Here is a 21,111-nt window from a genome sequence, read left to right as displayed (position 1 = left end):
TGCTTCCTTCCCGCCAGCTTCTGAAAAACTTATTTTCCTTATGAATGCAAATTGCTTTAAGGAAAACATAGGAAAGAACCTAGAAGGCATTCAACTCAGCTGTTTCCTGCACCGCATTCTAGCCTTCTCTTTCTTGCTTCTTAGACCCCAGGCTGCGACCTGGGGTCCCTCGTGCTGTGTCTGGCTTTCCTCACTGTAGTTTTTCTCACTGCTGACTTTTCTTGGTATTGATGGATTCCACATATTTCCCATTTGGAATGATAACATAATGTTCATAATATCATAGAGTTCAGCAGGCCAACCCCTCATTGACAGGCAGGGAAACTGAGGCCGACAGGGGCGTAACCTTGAGGCCCGCTCTCCCGGGTCACAGCCCAGTGCCCTTCCCACTTCTGGACACAGGACCACGTACTTAATTCATGGGGTCCATCACAAGATGAAAATGTGTGTCTTTTGTTCAAAAGTCCAGAAAACTGGGCCATTGAAGGCACTCAGATATAAAGCTTTTTCCTTCCTTCAGACGACCTGCCCTGCTCATGTGCATGCCCCACTGTCCCACTGGACTTCACTCACAGAACACACGTTCAAGGAGAAAACTAAGAATTTCAAGCCAGAGACTACAGAGCATTCAACCAAGCTGGGGTCCCCCCGTGAAGCCAGCCTCTGATGAGCTCTGCTGGCCTAATGCTTCCCCCCCCCCCCACCCGTATCCGAGTCCTTCCCCTCCTGTATCCTGATAAATTCCAACTCTTTTGCGTGATGCAATGCTGTGATCAACATCTTTGGGCAGTTTTTTTGTTGTTTTCATTGTTTTCTTCTTGTGGCTGTTTGCTTGGCTAACTACTAATAGAATTCCAGGATGTTTGTCAGACTCTCTCAAAATGCGACCCCCAGCATCTGAATCTTTCCACAAGGACTGTGTAGACCTGAGTTCCAAACCAAGCTCCCCCTCCGCAGCTTTCCGATGGGGCTGTCTGACGAGCAGTGAGCACACGTGAGGAGGAACGACTGGCACGGGGGCACAGTGACGGCCATGGAGCCAAGAGCACTGGCAGTTACGTGCATATTTATAGAGAGAAAAGGTCACAGGTGCGAGACCCAGAGGGTCCCAGGTTTGCATTCTGCCTCTACCACTTACTAGCCATGTGACTTTGGGCAAATTGGTTGATGTCTCTGAACCTGTTTCCTCACCTGTAACAATGGGCCATTCATATCCATCTCACAAGCTTGTGGTGTGGATTAAATGAGATCTCATATGTGACCAGGCATGGCATGGTGTCGGGCACATTATTGGACCCAAACATATGGGAATTGCCTTCCAGAAAGGATTTTGATGGCTTACCATATGAGACACAGATGATCTAAAAACTGACCTCTGAGCTTCCTGGCAGCTGTGCAAAAAAGGAAACTTGACAGATCACTTAGCTCTCAGTATATGAGGACTGGGAGGCCACAGAAAGCTTGGGTTCTGACTTACTGTGTGCTCCTGAGCAATCTCTTCCTTTCTCTGAACTTCATTTTCCCCATCTTCAAAGTTAGACACTGGACCTAATGACCTGCTGAGCCCTGAGACATCTGACAAGCTGGGGTTCTATTCCTGTGTCCTTTAGAAGATGGCAAGAGGCCCTGGGGAAATGGTGGGGAAGGACAGAATTGGAACTTGGCAAAATCGGGAGGATGCTCGAGTCTATCTTTGCTCCCTCCCACAATCACTGGCAACCTCCAGGGCCCACCCCTCCCTCCATTCGCGGCCTCAAATCTGGTATAGAAATCCCCACACAGGCGCTGTTGGAATGCCCCCAGGCAGAGGCATTTGCTTGGCTCCTGGTCATCAGCTCACACATCAGCCCCACCTGCTACAGATTTCAAGGGGCTCTGTGTCATTCATTCATTCCTCACGTGACAAATATTCGTTGAGCTCCTACTCTGAGCAAGGGTCTAGGAGAGCGGATCCAGTGCTGAGCCAAACAAGCAAAGATGGAGTAGGGTCGGGGCCCCCAGCCCTTCAACCCTGGGCTGTGGCATTGGCAAAGAACCCTTGGCTGAGAGTCCTGAGGCCTCTGGCCTGCGCCCTGCCACCAACGCCGGGTGGGACCGTGGGCAATCCCTGCCCCGGCTTGGGACAGCCCCCAGGGCTCCCTGGTTACACTCACCATAGCTGTCCACTGCAGGTACCACGGCAAAAGGGCAGGTAGGCCGGAGCCCCTGCTGCATGGAGGTTGTTGTCAGCTCTCACAGTGCCCGCAGGGGGAGGGAAGCCAAGAGGGGACCTCCGGGGACCCCACGGACAGAGGAAAGATGGGCCCAGGAAGGGGGTTTGAGATGCCACATACAGGGACAGGCGCAGAGCCCCATCCAGAACCCGGCTCCTGACACCCCACCTGTCACTAGGATTACCTCCTCCTGGGATGTGGCCCCTTGAAATGAGGGTCTGGAGGTCAGCACCTGCCCCTTGTGTTCTGGAGCCTTCCCTGCCAAGCAGAGCAGCAGCTCAGCTCGCTGTCCTCCCCTTCTTGGCTCCAGGATCTTTCCAGGCCTTTCTGAGCCCCCTCTCTCCTCCCCTCCTCTTGGGCCTCCCTGTCAACACCTGCTCCAGGGGCTTACGGGCGAGTCCACAGAGGTGGGAGAGGGTTCAGGGAGTGGGGAACGTGCTGGGAGGAATGGAGGAGACATCATACCCTGATGTGAGAGCAGGTGACAGAGACAGAGGGGCTGTGACAGAGATGGGCAAGGGGAGAGACACAGAGACTGAGAGAGACAGTGATAGAGTCAGAGACAGAGAAAGATGGAGAGAGACAACGGCTGAGAGACAGAGGCCGACAGGACAGAGAGCAAGAGCAGGCCAAGGGGAGGCAGAGGGAGCCTGTGAATGGACCAAGAGAAGACCTACACAGAGTTCTAGAGGGAGAGAGACGCTTGCTCACTGAGTCAGAGGCGGAGAGCAAGAGGTGCGTGGGGTTGGGGAATGTGGATGTGGAGGGGCAGATGGCGGCCTCCCCCCACCCCCAAGGCCTGGCGTGTCTTTGGGGAAGCAGCTGGATGCTCCAGGTTCCCAGGATGGAGAACCCCCCAGGCCTGCATCCAGCCAGGCAGAGAGGAAGGTAGAGACCCCTCCCTGTGGGCTGTGGCTGAGTGAGGGGCATCCTCGAGGAGAAGGCTTGGAGGGGCTGAGTGGTGGTGGGGGCTCCATGGAAAAACCAGAGAGGCCGAGGCAGCCTTGCAAGTGGAGCTGCTGACAGGGAGCACTGCTGGGCAGTTTGGGGCCCCCATGGCGCTGCGCCCTGCTGAGGCCTTGCAGGGCTGGACCACGAAGCCACTAAAACCCAAGTTAGAGCCAAAGAAAATCCCAGAGGCCAGAGGGGACAAACAAGCTCACACCCCAGCTTTCTGCAATGGGGAGAGGGCTGCTGCCACTCCCTGCTCAGCAACAGTGTAACCCCAGCCTCTTTCCTCACCTGCAACAGGAGGATGTGGACGTCGGCCCCTGGAGCCACGCTCAAGCCCCTGCAAAATGGAGACAGGTGGCAGCTCCATTCCAGGCTGTGAGATGGCCCCCCACCCGCCATCCCCAGCACAGACACCCCACCCAGCCTCTTGTTACAGTTTGAGGGTGATCTCAACAATCCCTTACCTGACAACATAACAATTAAATGCCTACACTTTACAGGTTACAAAGCCCCTAAGCTTTGATTTCTCATTCGACTCCCCATCAGCCCTGTGAGGGGATTCTAATATTATCCCCATTTTACAGACATCAGAGAGGCGACTATCTTACCCAAGGTCAGGCAGCCACTCGGCGCTTTACCCCAGGCTTTCTGGCCTCACAGCTGCCAGCGTTCTAGCCCTGCGTGGCGGAGGTTGGCTGATAGGAGAGGGGGGAGGGAAGGGGGTGCATGTAGGGGGAAGACAGTTGCCACTGGGGGCCGAGCCAGGAGAGGAGGTGAGGGCAGCAGGCTGAAGATCTGAGGCCTTTCCCTGCAGGCAGTGGGGAGCCCTGGGTGGTCTTGGAGCAGAGGAGTGAGTGATGGAGGAGGCACGCAGGAAGCTGCATGTGGTGGCTGAGTGGGCTGGAGTGGGAAGTGGGCAAGGACGGGAAGCTGGAAGCACAGAGCAGGCAGAGTGACAGTCAGAGGAGGTCCGGCCTCCACGCAGCCTTTGAGTCTCCTCCAGGGGGCCCCCGAAGGAAGCAGGACGGAGCAGCTTTCTGGGCTGGGCAGCGAGACAGGAGGAACGGAGATGCTGCCAGAGGAGCCTCAGCAGGGGCGCAGTCACGACGGGGAAATGGAAGGGATGGATGGCTCCCGTCTTCTCCATGACAGGTGAGGGGGGGAGGACACAGGCAATTGAGCACTGCGAGAGGCAAAGGTGGAAACCCACGGAGAGGATGGACAAGGCTATTTATGGCGCGGTCCCTGCAGGGAAGGAGTGAGGGGAGCTGCAAATGGCCTTGCTGCCCCAGCAGCCAAGAACCCAAGAACCCAGGGGAAAGAAATCAGCCTTTGGCTAAGGAACGCCCAGCGACATTGCTGCCTCAGGAAGGAGGGCGCGGAAAGGGCTGGGCTCTGGAGCCCACAGCCTTGGTGAGGGGCCCCGTGGTGCCCCTTCCTCCCTGGGCTGTCCTGGGTGATCTGCTCCCCTTCTCTGGGCTTCATCTGTAAGAACGACATGCTAATGACAGTCCCGCTTTCACAGGGGTGACAACATGTGGACTAAAGGGCATAGTGCACGCAGATCCCGCCACACAGTGTCAGGCACGGAGGCGGGGCTCACCAACGCACGCTCCTTCTCTTCCCTGGAGACAGGCGGGCCTCACTCCAAGACCTGGAGAATGGGCTTGCTGGTGGTGAGGCGGGGGAAGGCGGGCTTGGACACCCCACGCTGTCATCCTGGCCGCTCTCTGTCAGCCTCCCAGGAAACACGTCTCAGAGCATCAGGGCTGGAAAGGCCCTTTGGGACCTGACCCCGTCTCCTCGAATTACAGATGGGCAGACAGAGGTCGGGAAAGGAAAAGGGATGTGCCCGCGGTTTCATAGTAACTCGGATGCCCAACCGAGGTGGGAACAGCTCAGGCCCAGCCCGTCTCTGCCTCAGGCCCGGCTGTGAAATGAGGTGACAGGGATCCTGCCGGGTGGGCTCAGGCTCACGGAGCTGACGCGCAGAGGGCCCGGCACATGGGAGGTGTTCAGAAAACGGTTGAGCCTTCTGCTTATTGAGGTCACACTCAGGAGACCGGACGCCACAGTGGTGAGGAGCATAGTCTCGGGCGTCATCCAGACCCAGGCTGAAGCCTGGCCCTGCCGTTGCAACTGTGTGACCTTGGGCAAGTGACTTGGCCTCTCTGAACCTGTGTCTGTTCCTCTGTAAAATGCGGGAAGCCTCAGCTCCCGCCTCACAAGGCTGCTGGGAGGGCAGAGGGAGGCAGGGTCTCAGCATCAGGCCCCCAGCCCCGGCGGCTGCGGCCCTCTCCCTGCTCTCAGCGCCCCTGGCCTCGCACGCCACCATCACTGCCCACACCTTGCCAGTCCCGCGTGGGTGGAGAGCCTGGCCTTGAAGAGACTGAGGCAACCTCTCCCATCTGGCAAGGAAGTGACTCCAGCTCACCTCAGGCCCCCGAAAGAGTCCTATGTTAGCTTCCAGCTCCTCCACGGAGAGGCCCAGAAGCAATGCGAGGGCGTCTGGCTGCTGGGGGCCTGCACCGGCGCCCCCAGCCCTCCCCCATTCTGCCAGGCACTGTCAACCTGGGCCCTTGGCCTTCCTGCCTCCTGGTAACCGCCCCACGTCCTGGGCACCTGAGGCCCTCTCCAAGGCTGGGCTGCATGCTCCTCTGGGCTCGACTGCAATTCCAGCTCCAATTGAGGGGCTCCACTCCACCTGGGCACCGTTTCTCCCCTAGGGCCCAGGACCATCATGCTAATTAGGATCCCCAAATTCTCCATTGGGCCTTCAAGCCAGTCCATGTTTCCACAGCCCCATCCCAGAGAAAGCAGTTCTCCTGAGGGCAGAAGGAAGGAGACAGGACTGCTACATTAGGAGTGGAGCCATTATTCACTCAGCCCCAAGGAACTTTCTCCCCAATGCAGTGGACTGTTTCCTACCTCAGTGCCTTTGCACTGCGATTCCCCTGCTGGGATGCCCTTCTCCTTCATCTCCAGCTGGGACTGGAACCCAGACTGCCCGGATCCGGAGTCCAAGCTCTCAACCACTCCATGGTCCCTCTGGAAGAGCATCGAAGCGAGGGGCAGCACGTGCAGAGCGCGGCCTTATGAAAGAGGGGCTGCTGTCAACAGGCGGAAGGTTTTTGGTTTCTGGAGGCACTAGGGGACTTCCCTCTTTCCCCTGTTTTACAGATAAGAAACAGGCACAGAAAAGTGAAGCAGCTTGCCCATGATTATACACTGGCGAGGGAGGCAGCTGGAATTGGAGCCCTGGGGTCTGTTTCCAGAGCCGGCACCCTGCACCCTGGTGGCTGCCCCTGGGCAGGGGCTCAGAAGAGGCTTGCTGGATGAGGAATTGAATGAATGCACTGATGGATTCCAGCCCACAGGCCCACTGCTCGCCAACTGTGCATCTCTAGGCAAAGGGCTTACTCCTCACGGCTGCCCACCTGTCGGAGTGGAGCTGAGAACTTTCCTGGTTGAGGCAGGGAGTTGGGGGAACCCACATCTCAGGGGCCTGCAATCCCCAGATCCTAGGTCTGGTGAGCTAGTGTGGGGAGAGGGTGGAGACGGGCAGGAGGTGGCCTTTCTGGGCAGCGTGGGCAGGGAGAGGCACGTGGAAGGCTGGGGTGCTTCGGCTGCATCCTGGTGCACAAGCCCATGGCCAGGCAGCCCCTCTCAGTCAAAGATGAAGCCAGAGGCTCAAGCAGCGTCTCCAGAAGCCCCGGGCTCCAGGTTCACAACTGCTCAGTTTCTCAGCAGGCAGGAGAGAGTCTCTCCCAACAGTTCCAACCAGAGTCCCAGAATCCAGCCTCACTGGAGCCACACGTCCACCCCTGAGTCCACCCCCGTGGCCAGGGGCATGGACCACTCTGACTGGCAGGCATGAGTCGTGGGCATGGAGAAGCTTCTTGTCTTAATGGGAAACTGGCAACCTGGGGGGTGGGGGGAGACCAGAGGAGCCGAGAAGGAAGGAAGGGAGCCAGGAGCCAGGGATGGAAGACAACAGCCGGGCAGGGAAAGTGCCCCCTCTCCAACTTCAGCTAACATCTGGTCAGGCGCGAGCACAGAAGCCTGAGTCAGGCTCTGCTGGACTGTGGTGACCTCGGGTAAGCCACACCTCGTCTCTGAGGCTCAGCTCTCCTGTGTAAGATGGGGGCAACAGTAGCAGCAACCTCATGGGCCGCTCCGACAGTGTAAAGGGCATTAGGCTCTTTGCTGATGGCAGTGGTTTTTTTCATCCTCATTCTTCAAAGTTCACCTTTCAGTCGCATGTGTTGACCCTAGCTTGGCATCAGACAGCTGGCAATGCCCCTTTCTAGCCATCATCTGCAGTGCCCCACTCCTGCCCTGGGAGGTACTGGCATCCCTGTTTACAGGTGGGAAAGCAGGCCCGGCAGCTAGAACGACGGCCCAGGTCCCTCGGCTGATCAGAATCAGGACCTCACCTGGAATGGGAAGCCCGAGTTCCTCCCATGACAGCAACTGTTGCTTGAATTGGATAAACGTGGGAGAGGGAACAGTTCTTCGCTTCAGTTTCCCCTGCTGCCACAGAGGAAACCAGAATGATCCCCTTCTCCCCTCCCTAGGGAAGTCCACGCCAAACAAGCGGTTACTAGGAATTCTTGCCTCACCTGCCCAGGGCCCCCCGCGCCTTCCCCGGGGCCCCTGTCCCACAGCGCCGCCCCGTGGCGGCCTCGGGGACGGCAGGCTGCGGGCGCCGGGCGGACGTGGCCCCTCGCCGAGCCCCACGCGGTACCCCGACCCCGGCGGGGAGCCCGGGCCCGCGGCCCGCTCGGTCCCTGAGGCTGGAGCCCTGCTCGGTCCTCTCTCCGCCTCGGGACCTGCGCATCCTCACGGCCCGCTGGCGCGAACACGCGGAGGGCGTCGGCACCCCTCTCATCAGACGCTCCTGCAGCACCGCGAGGAGGGACCCGCCCGCCCATCGCGGGCGCGGAGACCCAGCCTGCAGGCGGAGGCGCTCCGAGGTCACGCATCCAGGAAGGGGCGGGAGGGTGTTGAGGCGGGGAGGGAGGAGTTGGGGGCGGGATTTGAGCCTAGATATGACGTTGTCCTCAATTTTGTTTGGGGCACTGGAATTTGCAAAGTGCTTTTCACAGCCCCGGGGCCATTCGGATGAGACTCGCGAGCTGCGCTGTCCCACAGTAGCCGCGACCCACACGGGGCACCTGCAATGTGGCCGGTCCGAGTGGAGATGTGCTGTAAATGTAAAACACACACCGGATTTCAAACGCTTAGCACGTGAAAAGAGAGTACAACGCATCTCAATAATAATGTTTTTTATTGGTTATATGTTAAAAATGATAATATTTTGGATATACTGGGTTAAATAAAATATATAATTAAAATACATTTTTATTTATTAAATATATTTACTAAATATATTTTATTTTATATATTAAAATATATAGTTAAATATGTAATTGAAATTTTCTGTAAGGAAAATTCCACCTGTTTCTTTTTATCTTTTTACATAATTACTAGAAAATGTAAATTGACACGCATTTGTACAGGACAGTGCTAGACGAGAGAGACAGCCCGTCTGGGAGGGGGCCCTGGGACCTGCATTTAACAAGGTCTCTTCAAACATGCTGCAGACCATGAAAGTCTGAGTTGAAGCTTCGGGAACCTGTCTGGCTTATTCCTACTACAGCTCTCAGGATCGGGCATGGGGCCTAGCAGAGACTAGGTGCTCATTAAATGTTTGCTGAGTGAATTATCTCCTCCAAGGCTCATGTAGGTAAGTAGAGGAGATAAGACATTTTAAAAAATAGTAACTATGGAGTTCTGTGCACCAGCTAAAAACCAAAAATTGACTTATAGGTACTAAGAGGAAAGACGGCCAACATATATTGCTAAAGAATATTATCTATATAATCCCATCAAATAAAATATTTTTATATGAAGGACAAAGGACCTGGTTTCTTCATCAAATTGCAAGGAAAATAAAAGAGAAAGAGTAGGAGCCTGTACTAATATAAATGTAGTCTGAACGAGACTTAAGAGACGTTGGCCAATTATACACTCTCACAGGCCTTATTTAGATCCTCACTCAAACAAGCAAATTGTAAAAGATGACACTTGATGATGCTAGGAAATTATTGTTATAGGACAGTAATGGGAATTGGGTTTCTTTTTAGTCCTTTTCTTTTAGAGATACTTCTTAAATATTTAGGGATTAATTTATATGACGGATGAGAGCTTCTTCAAAATACTATTGGATGGGAGAACAAATGGAGATAAATATATTGATTTGGTGTATATCTGAGCTGGTTGATGGGTACGTGGGGGTTCATTTTATATGGTTCTGTAGTTTTGTCTATATTGAAAAGTTTCCATAATATAAATAGTTTTAAAATAAGAAATCAAGTCACCTCTCACAAAGGCCAACTGGTAGTTTAGAAGTGATTTGACCCAACTAAGAGGAAGAGAGGGAGACAAATATAAATTGTCCTTCTTTATCTGGAAAAAGATCAAAATCAAAAGCTTTATCAGGGGCCGGCCCGGTGGCACAGCGGTTAAGTGCACAAGTTCCGCTTCGGTGGCCCGGGGTTCGCTGGTTCGGATCCTGGGTGCGGACATGGCCCCACTTGGCAAAAGCCATGCTGTGGCAGGTGTCCCACATATAAAGTAGAGGAGGATGGGCATGGATGTTAGCTCAGGGCCAGTCTTCCTCAGCAAAAAGAGGAGGATTGGCAGCAGTTAGCTCAGGGCTAATCTTCCTCAAAAAAAAAAAAAAAAGGATTTATCACTCTGTTAATAACAGACAAACTAGGCTTCAAGGCAAAAGCATTATTAGAAACAGAGAAGGAATATATAACTCCAAGAAGACGCAGCAATTCTAAACTCTTATGCACCTGGTAACATAACCCAAAATATACAAAGCAAAACAAGGAGAAATTAAACCCATTATCATAATTAGAGATTTTATCACAACTCTTTCAATGACTAATATATCAAGGATAAAATAATAATCACTACGGATATAGAAGATAAAAACAAGACAGATATCCAATCTCATTAGTAATCAGAGAGATGTAAATTAAAGTCACAATGAGTTGGAATTTTATTCCCACTAGCTTGGAAAAATTATAAAGTTGAACAGTTGCACATTTGGCAAGGATGTATGGCTCTGTGGGGATGCTCATGCATTATGGGTGGGAGTAAAGATTGGTTCAGTCTCCTTGGAAAATAGTCTAGCCTTGCCTAATAGAGTTGAACATGCAGCACACGCAACGATTTAGCAGTTCTCATCCTTAACTCACTATTTAAGAATAAATGTGTGGCCGGCCCGGGGACGCAGCAGTTGAGTGCACACATTCTGCTTCAGTGTCCGGGGGTTCACGGGTTCGGATCCCAGGTATAAACATGGCACCACTTGGCAAGCCATGCTGTGGTAGGCATCCCACATAGAAAGTAGAGGAAGATGGGCATGGATGTTAGCTCAGGGCCAGTCTTCCTCAGCAAGAAGAGGAGGATTGGCAGCAGATGTTAGCTCAGGGCTAGTCTTCCTCATAAAAAAAAAAAAAAGAGAGAGAGAGAGAGAACACATATATGCACATGTGGTCGATCTGTAGGAAAGTCAGAGGAGGGAGGGTGGCAGCTGTGGAAGGCGCTGGGCTGTGTTTCTAAGGCGTTGGCAGTTTTTCTGGATGTGAGTACATGGGCGTCTGTATTGTTTTTCTTTAAATTGTATGTCTTTTGCATGTATATCTTATAATAAAAATGCTATGTCTACATATTTGCGTACGTCACATCTGTATATAAGTGCATAAGAGGCTGGAAGCAGACCCCAGACGGTTCGCTGGCTCTTCCTAGACAGGGTTATTGGGGTGGTGGGGGGAGGGAACGCATATTTTCTTCAACATTCCTGGATTATTTGCATGTTTCTTCAGTGAGTGTGTATGACTTGGGTAATTTTGGAGACCCGATTAAAGCAAGTGAAGCAAAACAAAACCCAAATGACCTTCACGCAAGCAGAGTGGAGGCCACGGCGCTCTGGGAGGCAGGTCAGTGGGGTGCAAAGAGCCGCCACTTTCTGGTGAGTCACGTGATTTCTCTAAGGCCCAGTGGCCTCGTCTGTACAATGGGTCTAATGGGGTCTGGTCTCCTGGGGTCTCTGGAGGACTTGGGGGGTGAGATGGACGAAGGGCCTGGCCCAGCCCTGGGCACACAGTGGATGTTCAGTCCCCGGGGACGCTGGTGAGAGAGGGAGGGATGTTTGGCGAGTTTCAAGGAGGAGGATAGAGAGTGGGGACTGGGAACAGACGTTCAGCTGGGTGGGGTGGGGAGGTGACGTGTGTGCCAGGCCTTGGGGAACTAGGAGAATGTGGAGGTGGAGTAAAAGAATGACGTATTTGGCTGGGGATAGGGAGTGAGGAGGAAGGGGGTGGCCGGGACGGGGGATGGGCGCAGTGCTAGGGGATGGGGTGGGGAAGGGAGAAGCTTTCCTCAAGACACAGCAGAACAGAGGAGGATGGGGCTAACAAGGGCATCATTTGGAACCAGAGATGTCATGCAAATATATGCAAAAGACCATGCAAATGAGCCCAGCTGGTGGCCGGTGGGAAGAGGATTCAGCTATTGATTTTGTTCCCAAAGTGTGGTCCAGGGCCACCTGTGACAGAATCACCTGGGGAACTCATCCTGGTCCCTCCGCCACCCCCAGACCTGCTGCTTCCATCCTCTGGGGCTGCAGCCCAGGAGTCTGCTTGTTTAAGGAGCTCCCCAGGTGATTATTTACTTCCACATTCATTTATTGAACGTGCACATGGTAGTGCATAATTATAACACATTATAATATAATATATAAACATGCAAACACAAAAGTAAGACTCCCTCCCTCCTCATTCTCCCCCTCCATGCCCAGAGGCAACCACCGTGCCGGTTGGGGTGTGTCCTTTTGGAAGCTACTCTTCACGTTCCTGGGTGATTCAGCCTCCGTCCTTTCAGATCCACAATGTCTTGGAATCTTAGGGTGATGCCTCTGGGTCACTCATTTGTGACTTTGTTCACTCAAAATTCGCTAGGAGCCTGCTGAATGCCAGGCCCATGCCAGGCACAGGGGAGACCCCAGCCCTGCCCCCAGGAGCTCACACAAGATGGGGAGCCATTCACAGGGAAGATATGAGGGCATCCTGCCTGTGAGAGCGTCTACACCCACAGCACCTCCCGGACCCCTCCTCCTGGCCTCCCCCACTCCTCCAGCTCAGAAAGCCCCAAACAAGCTCAGCACCCCCGACCCGCCTCCTCCCGGGCACTGTCCAGTCCCATGGTCCCCGTCTCCGAGCAAAGTGCTCAGCCGGCGTCTGCCCTCACCAAGCTGCATTCGTCTCTCACAGTTCTCCAGGCTGGGAAGTCCAAGAGCAGGACTCCAGTGCATTCCGTGTCTGGTGAGGGTCCACTTCCTGGTTCACAGACAGCCATCTTCTCGCTGTGTCCTCACATGGCAGAAGGGGCAAGAGAGCCCTCTGGGGTCTCCTTTATAAGGGCAGTAATTGCATTCATGAGGGCTCCACCCGTATGACCTAATCACCTCCCGTAGGCCCCCCCCAATACCATCACTCTGGGGGTTGGGGGACACAAACATTCAATCCATAATAGTCAGGTTCGGCTCAGATAACACCAACGGCCCAGAAACAGGGGCACATCGCAATCGCAGGTGCTGACCATCCTGGCTGGTTCTGTCTGGGAGGCACGGGGGGTCTCAGATGGTCACTTGCAAACTCTGGACCAATTGCTGGTGGAGCAGAGCACTGGCTGGGCCCCCGCCTTTCTGCCCCCAGCTTCGCCCCCACCCGACCCGCTCATTCCTCTCACATTCACCCAGGATGGGTGCATGTCCAGCCTGGTGGGGCCCCCGCCTGGGCTGGGGGTTTGTCTCCGCACCAAAGAGGAGACTCGGAGGGTGGCAGCTCCAGCACACAGTGGGTGCCGGGCTGAATGTCCGAACTAAGTCCATAGAATGAAAGCTCTGCCCTCACCCGAGGGGCGTGGAAGGGAGCTAAGTGGATTCCAGCCCCAACTGTTGTCATCCTCACCCCACTGTCACTTCTGTTGCCAGAGTTGGGGGCCTTTAAACGAGATTGACTTTAAAACATAATGCATGTTAAAAACTCACTTTTTTACTTAAGTTTATTTTAAAAGGAAACTTTCTCTCCCCACCATCAGTGGAAACCATGAAGCTGCCATGTACAGAAGGGGAGGTAGAAATCAATAAAATGAAATCTGCCAGTGTGTTTCTACTCCCCAGGGGCTCCTGCCGATCGGTGCTGGGACGAGGCCCAGCCGTTACAGGGAGGGTCGAAAGTGGTGTCCCCTCACTGGTACTTAATGGAGACCTTCTCCCGACCCCCTCAGAGGGATGGTGAGCGCACTGAAGAAGGAAACTGTGATGGAAACTGTGATGAGCTTTGCTTCCTGCTCTGTCCATGGATCTCCAGGGTTCTCCTCCCACCATTGGGAGGTGCATTTCCATCCCAAACTGCCATGGAGGGGAGGGATGGATGGAGGGAGGCCGGCCCGGCACACTGGGACAAGGCGCTGGGCTGAATGCTTTTTTTTTATAAGGAAGGTTGGAAGATTAGCCCTGAGCTAACATCTGCTGCCAATCCTCCTCTTTTTGCTGAGGAAGATTGGCCCTGAGCTAACATCCGTGCCCATCTTCGTCTACTTTCTACGTGGGATGCCTACCACAGCATGGTGTGCCAAGCGGTGCCATGTCCGGACCCGGGATCCGAACCGGCGAACCCGGGGCCACCGAAGCGAAAAGCGCACGCTTAACTGCTGCGCCACCGGCCGGTCCCTGGGCTGAATGTTAATCCTCCAGGCAGCCTGTAAAGAGGGGTGTGTGTGAGTGCGTGTGTGTACGTGTGAGCCAATTTCCCCCGAGAACAAGGAGGCGCAGAGAGGTTAAGGGACAGCCACTGAGCGCCTGGAACCCGCTCCAAAGCCTCGCTATTTTCAGGCCAGCACCTAATTCAGCCCTGGCCTCCACGGCAGGGCGCTCGCCAACACTCAGGGCCACCTGTCGAAGTGACCCCGCCTCCCAGAAGCGTCCTGGGTTTCTGCTTGTGAATGACCGCGTTCAGGGCCCTCCTCGCGGTCGCAGGGGAAGGCCCGAGGGTTTCAGGCGGCCGGCCCGCCGTCTCCCGCCGGTGCGCCGCGGTCCGCTCCGCGATTGGCACGGACAGCGCCGCGCCGCGTGACCCGACCTGGAGGCAGCGCCCTCGGCGGCCACACGGGGGCAGCAGGCGAGCGCCCGCCGCGCCGCCCGCCGCCCGAGGTCTAGCCTGGGCCTTGGAGGGAGGGGGCGCCGGGGGCCGGGGTCGGAAGGAAAGGGGCAGGGGTACGAGGGACCTGGGCCTGGCTCTGGCCTGGCGCTGACTCCACGCTGGGACCCCGGACCGGCCGCCTCACCCCAGGAGCCTCAGTTTCCCCATCTATCAAATGGCTCAGGCCGTCTGCAAAGGCCTTCTCGACCCTGAGGAGCTTTTGTGCCTGGTGTCCCTGCTCGCAAGGCGGCGGCCTGCCTCGGTCTCACAGAAGCCTCTCATGCCCAGGGAGAAGGAAGTGAGTCCCCTGACGTCCCACCTGACTCCAAGCCCAGCTCCGGGGCTGTGGAAATCCCCGCGTACAAAAGGGGAAACTGAGCCCTCTAAGGGGAGGGGATTTGCCTGTGCTCTCACACAGAACAGGGCAGAGTCCAGGACACAACCTCCAGAGGGTCTGCCTCAGTGGGCCCGGGCCCTGCTGCCCGGGATCTGCCTCCCACCGGGCCCCCTTCCCACATCTCCTTAAGGCCAGCCTAACACAAGCCCCTTCCATCTCCCTCAGAAGGGAGGACACAGCCGCGGGTGGCCTTTGCCCCTCAGCACAGCCCCACTCACATGCACAGCACAGCAGCCATAAGAGGCAGATGAAGATACTGAGGTTCAGAGTAGGTCAGAGGCAGGGCTGGGACCTGAACCTCCCTCTCTCCAGGCCTGTCTGCACCGCTGAGCTGTCCCCTTCCCTCTCTCGAGGCCTGTCTGCACCGCTGAGCTGTCCCCTTCACATGTCAGTGCAGGAAAGGAGGGCTGAGGGGATATTTGCTGAGCTCCAGCCCCAAGCCTGGCCCCGAGTTGGAGTGTGGTCCTCACTGGGTGCTCCGGCCCTTCTGAGAGGCAGCAGCATCGCATGTGCGCCCCACTCACGGATGAGGAATGAGCTGTGGGCCCCGAAGGAGCGAGCGGACTGGGATTTGAACCCAGGTCGGCTTGGCTCCTGCAGCTCGCACTGAGCCTAGGGTCTGACCTTTCTCTGGGGCAGGGGCCCTGCAGGCTGCCTCCCTATGTGGCCCCAGAGCCCAGAGCAGCAAGGGGAGCGGGTTCCTGGGGTCACCTGGGCAAGTCAGGCCACCTCCCTGTGTTCCGTGTCCTCGCCCTCCCCGGCACCAAAAATAAACACTGAAGAGACCTTCCGGCCAAGTCGGGTAGCATGTTCCAGCCAGTGCCCATGCCGGGGAGAGCTGGGCCTCGGTGCCGGGCAGGCGTGGGGACGGCTCCCTCGGCTGTAAATGAGGCTCAGGAGCAGGAGGCCCTGCAAAGGCTGGGTCTGGGCCCACGTGGTCAGCGAGAGGGGAGCCTCCCCCGGGTGAGGGGGAGATGGAAGGACACAGCCGGGACAACCAGGGTCACCAGTGCCAGCATCAAGGGCCATGGGGTGAGGGGAGCAGAGGACAAGGGGCTGGTGTCATCATGGTGACAGAGCCGCTGTCCTCCCCCCACCCCACACTCAGACTTAGCCGGGGCCCAGCCTTGGCAGAGGGTCGTCAAAGACACCATCCTGGCCTCCGGGGACTGCCCCGGTCAGAGAAATAGGCCAGCAGGAGGGCCAGAGATTCCTCCCCCTCTGCATAGTCACTGCCTTCGTCGTCGTCGTCATCATCACCATCATCATCATGGACTTCAAAGAAGCTCAAAGAATTTCCTCCTCTGGCCTGAGTGCAGCCCACCCTATGGAAGCGGGAAGCTGGGTGAAAAGCCCTCTGGGGGCCTCCCCTGTTGGGGTAGGGGGCGTGTGGGGAGGCCTGAAGCTTATTGCACGAATTCTCCGCCTGGGAGTCAGGGAGACTTCTCAGAGGAGGTGGCCTGTCCTCTGAGCTTTGAGAAACAGGCTGTATGGTTCCCCCTGTTAGGCGGCACCCGGAGGAGTCAGGTTCACGGGCACGGAAAGCAGGATGGCGGGGCTCCGGGCTCCGGGAGGGGAGGATGGGGAGTTAGCGTTCTGTGGGCACAGAGTTTCCATTTGGGAAGATGAAAAAGTTCTGGTGATGGCTGCTCAACAAGGTGAATGTACTCAGAGCCACAGAACGGTACACTTAAAAATAGCTAAAAGGCAAATTTTAAGTTATGCATGTTTACCACAATTAAAAAATTATTTTCATTAACAAGAAAAAAATGAGCAGGAATTGGGCAGGCAGAGTAGGGGAAAGAGAGGCCCCCAAAGTTGTGGAAGAGGAGGGAGAATGTGGCCCCAAAAGGCAAGGACATTGACATCGGGGCAGAGAATGCAAGAGGGGGAGGAAGTGGGGCATTGATGGGGACAGGCGCAGGACACGGCCCCACACGCTGCCACCTTCTTTCTCACCATCATCCAGGTCCCAACACCTCCACCCTAGCCCGAGACCCCACTCCTCCCCACACAGCGTCCCACTGGACAAGACACTCCAGGCTCCCAAGACCTCTTGGTCACCATAACTCAGGGAGTCTCGGGGTCTTACACTCCTCTGTTCCCTCCCCCAGCTGCCCTCTGGGAAGACCCTCAGTCTGTGTTCTGCTCAAAACCTCCTGGGACCCCGTGGTCTACAAGACACCATCAGACACTTTGGTCTGGCGTCCAAGGCTCCTGGCCCCTGCCCTCCCTGGCCTCTCCCATCACTCCTCAAGGGTTGCTAGGCCCCTCGGAGTGCCAGATACCACACCCTCGCCCACCTCAAGGAGCCTCTGCTCCGGGAAGTCCGTGCCCGCCCCTTCCTTCCCTCGCTTCTCGTTGTTACCCTCTCTTCCTCTAGGAAGGTCCTCTCCCATCCTCCGAGGTTGACCTTCCCTGTACGCCTCGCTGGGGCTCCTTCCCCCAAGGCCCTGTGAGCTGCCACAGGGCAGGGTCAGGTCTCCACCATCTCCAGGCCCTTCCCGGTGCCAGTGCACAGTAGGACCTCAGGCAGATCTGCTGAGAGATTGCCTCAAAGCAGCCTTCCTATCACCCTCTTAACTCAGCAGGAGAAGATAGGGCTGGTAGAGAGTCAAGAATCAGAAGCCCTGGGTTCCTGCCCTGTCCAGATTTGCTGTGTGACCTCAGGCAAGTGTCTCCCCTCTCTGGGCTTTGGTTACAACCTTCTAGGAAGTGTGGCCTCAATCTGGGCAGTCAATCCCACAGGACAGGCTCTGTCAGAGAGTAGAAAAGGCAGGTCAGAGGGAGTCATCAAGGGCCACGACCTGAGGGCGAGGCACAGTTGGTGACAGGGCTAAGGCCGTCATTCCCACAGTGGAGTTTTCTGGGTGCCCACACTCACTCACACACTCCCAGAGCGATGCTCAGCACTTAGCTGAGCCCGCCCTGGCCTGCTGGAATGTCAGGGAGGGGCCAGAGCTTCGTCACCACCGCCACCACCATCCTCTTCATCACCACCTCATCTTCATCACCACTGTCATCCCCATCATCATCAAAGAGTTCAAAGAATTTCCTCCTCTGGAGCACATCTCTGGCCCGAGACAAGTCCACTCTCTGTACACACAGTGGGCTGGACAAGAAGACCTTTCCAGACCCCTGGAGAGGGGTTGGAGGGAAGCCCCTCTGACTTTTTGTCCCTGACCTCCTCAGGGGTTCAAGAGAGGGAAGGGACCCCACTTTACTGAGCGCCTGGTGTGTACCAGGCACTGGGCTTTACCTCCATAAGCTCCATAAGGATTCTTTCCCCACCTTACAGATGGGGAAACTGAGGCTGCGAGGGGTCACGGTTACACAGTTGCAAGTGCACGAGGCGGGGCTTAAACCCGAGTCTTCTCACCTTCAGTTAGTTCATTCCTCTGCTTCCAGGCAAACAGAAAAAAGAACAGAAAAGTCCGCCCTCTGAGAGCCCCTGTCTCAGCCCGCATGTCCCCTTGCCCTGCTGATGAGCCTGGGCTGCCAGGCAGCTGCAGCTCGTTAAGAGCCAGGCTCTAGGGCCTTCCTGCCCGGGTTCAAAGTCAGCTCTCCCTCTTACCAGCTGCGTGACCTTGAGCAAGTCACCGACCTCCCAACACCAGTCTCCAGCCGCGAAGTGGGCATCTAACAGCACCGGCCCCCAGGTTGGTACTAACTGGGTCAGTGCGTGGAGAGCAGTTAGAACAGAGGCAGGCACACAGCGGGCGCTCAGTAAGTGCTGCCCAGCAGAGTTGTCATTTTCCTGCCAGGCAGACTGACCCTGCGCGTCCTCACCCAACCCGTGCACCTCCTGAGAGCAGTGGGCTGCTGTCCTGCGGGCCCCTGCCTGCATCCGAGGCCCAGCCCTGGGCCAGCCCCGGCAGGCCCTCAGGTCTGCTATGATTGAATGGGTGAGCCCACATCGCTTCCTCCTCCCACGACTGCCGGCCACCTCCTCCCCTCCCAGGACTTTGTGGAATCTTCCCTGACCTTCTGCTGCTGCATCTCACGGCTCAGGCCTCATGCCCTTGGAGCCTAGATGCTCCCCAGCCCTCATCCCTCCACCCGTACAGCACAGCATGAGGCACCCCCCCCCCTACAATTTCTCCACCACCCTGCACACCTCCTGGCCTCAGCCCCTCCCTCCAGGAGCCTGGAGTCCTGACCTCCCCTACCCGCTGGCTGTGGGATGTTGGGCAAGGCCCTGCCCCTCTCTGAGCCCCAGGGATGTCAGCTGTAAAAGGAGGGAGAGAACCCACCTCTTATGGGATTGCTCTGAGGAGTAAAGAGAGATGGTGGACAACTCTTTGTAAACTGTAAAGGATGGTGCACTTTGGAGATTTGCATTACTGGGTAGACACCAGGAGGAATGGGAGTGGAGAGATGGAGGGCTTCTGGGTATACTTCCAACATGGGTCGGTTAGAACCCCCTCCCCTCTCACAAAAGCGCTAAACTGAATGTCCCAGCGAAGTGGGAGGGAGGCTGCGGCCTTGGGATCAGAAGGCCTGGGGTCAATTCAGTTGAGTTCATTCCCACCCTGGCCCGACCCCCTGCTCTGGGCCAAGATCTGTGCCAGGCACTGCGACCCAGCTGAATCCACAGCCTCTGCCCCAAAGAACTGAGAGCCCAGTGGGGAGACAGTTCTGGAAACTCTTCACTACTACCCAGTGTGAACCAGGAAGCCAGGCTATGCGGTGGGGGAGGGGGAACCAGAGGAAGTGGCCCCAGGGCTGGCCTCAGGGGGAAGCAGCTGCTGCATAGACTGAACCTGAAGTGGTAGGAATCTCCATGCCCCCCAGAACAGTCTGGTAAATTCTAGAACAGCTTCAGAGAGGAGGCAAATTAACTCTTGAAAGAAACTGCCATAATTCAATCGAAAAATAATCCTGCTAATTTAAAGAGCTACTTAATTGAATTTCTTTCCAAATCCAGGCCTATTCAAAAAGCCAGCAAATCCAAAAGCCTACTAAATTTAAAGTAAATTCCCAAAGAATCCAATGGACGGGCCGGTTGAGTCAAGTCTCTGATAAATCTGGCTGGATTCATTCCAGTCCTATGACTGTTCATTCAATCAGCTTATCCTTTTTTTTTTTAAATAAAATGTAATTCAGGCAAACAACAGTCCACTTTGGTCCAATAACCAGAAAGTTCAGGATGAAGAACGGCCAGTGCCAGTTAAATGAGAAATCCGTCATGCCTGCTGGCCGGCTGCGGGTGGCATTGTGTGGTGACAGGGCATGTGGGGGGCCACGAGCCTTGAAGTGAAGTGGACGTTGACTGCCCCTGCCTCCCCAGGCTTGTGCGCTTGGGGTGTCATTCTCCAGTGCTGAGCCTCAGTGTTCACAACTGAGAAATGGGCAGGTGGCTGTGAGGATTAAATCAGGAAACCAAGGAGAGTGTCCCACCAATGACGTCCTCCTGGCCCCTGCCCGCCTCCACCCTGCGCCTGGTGGGAGAGGAACCTGCAAACCCTGTTGACCCACAAGTCTCCTTCTCTGTAAAATGAACCTTTCAACTTTGAATGTAATTTTTGCAATGGAAAATATTTTCCTGTGGATCGAAATTCAAAAGTTACAAAGCGGGTACAGTGAAGGTCTCCCCCATGCCTTCCCCCGCCACCCATGTCCTCTCTGGAGGAGACAACCGCCTTACCAGCCTCTTGTACCGCCGGCCGGAGATACTCGTGTGATAAAAATAGAAAAAGAGGGATGCATGCGTGTTCTTTCTCCTCTCTGCCTTTTACATAAATAGCCACCAACTCTATCCTCTTCTCTGAACCTGCCTTTTTTTCACTGAACAATACTTGGTGTAGATCTTTCTCCATTTGTACATAAAGAGCTTCCTCATTCCTTTCTACGGCTTCATTGTGCTCCATCAGATGAACGTTCTATGGTCTGTTTTATCAGCCCCTATTGACAGACATAAGTTGTTTTACACACACACACACACACACACACTGCTATGGATAACCCTTTTCACAACCCATTCCCCCCACCCCCGTGCGGTTATATCTGTAAGATAAAATACGTGGATGTGGGATGCCAAGGGCAAAGGACGTGTGCAGTTGCCGTTTTGATCGATATCGTCACTGCTCTCCTCAGGGGCTGCGCTCACTTACTCTCCTGTGGATGGAGGAGCCTGTTTCCTCAGAATCTTGCCATCAGCGTGTTACCAAAACTTTGCATCTTTCCTCAATTGACGGATGAAAGGGGAATCTCAGTGTAGTTTTAAATTGCATTTTTCCTGTTTTGAATGAGGCTGCCATCTTTG

The 21,111-nt window shown here is 55.4% G+C and overlaps 1 long non-coding RNA gene across 1 annotated transcript; it reads right to left on the bottom strand.

Moving 5' to 3' along the window:
- Positions 1 to 9,319: 9,319 nt before the first annotated feature.
- LOC138921191 (uncharacterized) lies at positions 9,320 to 20,528 on the bottom strand. The gene is made up of 4 exons (XR_011433550.1): positions 20,494 to 20,528; positions 12,495 to 12,656; positions 10,442 to 10,567; positions 9,320 to 9,898 (listed from the first exon to the last, which is right to left on the bottom strand). It is a non-coding gene; the product is annotated as an uncharacterized lncRNA (long non-coding RNA).
- Between the last annotated feature and the right edge of the window lie 583 nt (positions 20,529 to 21,111).

The sequence above is a fragment of the Equus caballus genome, chromosome 28 (genome assembly GCF_041296265.1).
Source record: "Equus caballus isolate H_3958 breed thoroughbred chromosome 28, TB-T2T, whole genome shotgun sequence".
Taxonomy (NCBI): Eukaryota; Metazoa; Chordata; class Mammalia; order Perissodactyla; family Equidae; genus Equus; species Equus caballus.
Note: the sequence above shows the minus strand (reverse complement) of the source record. Positions and strands in the feature narration are given on the sequence as shown.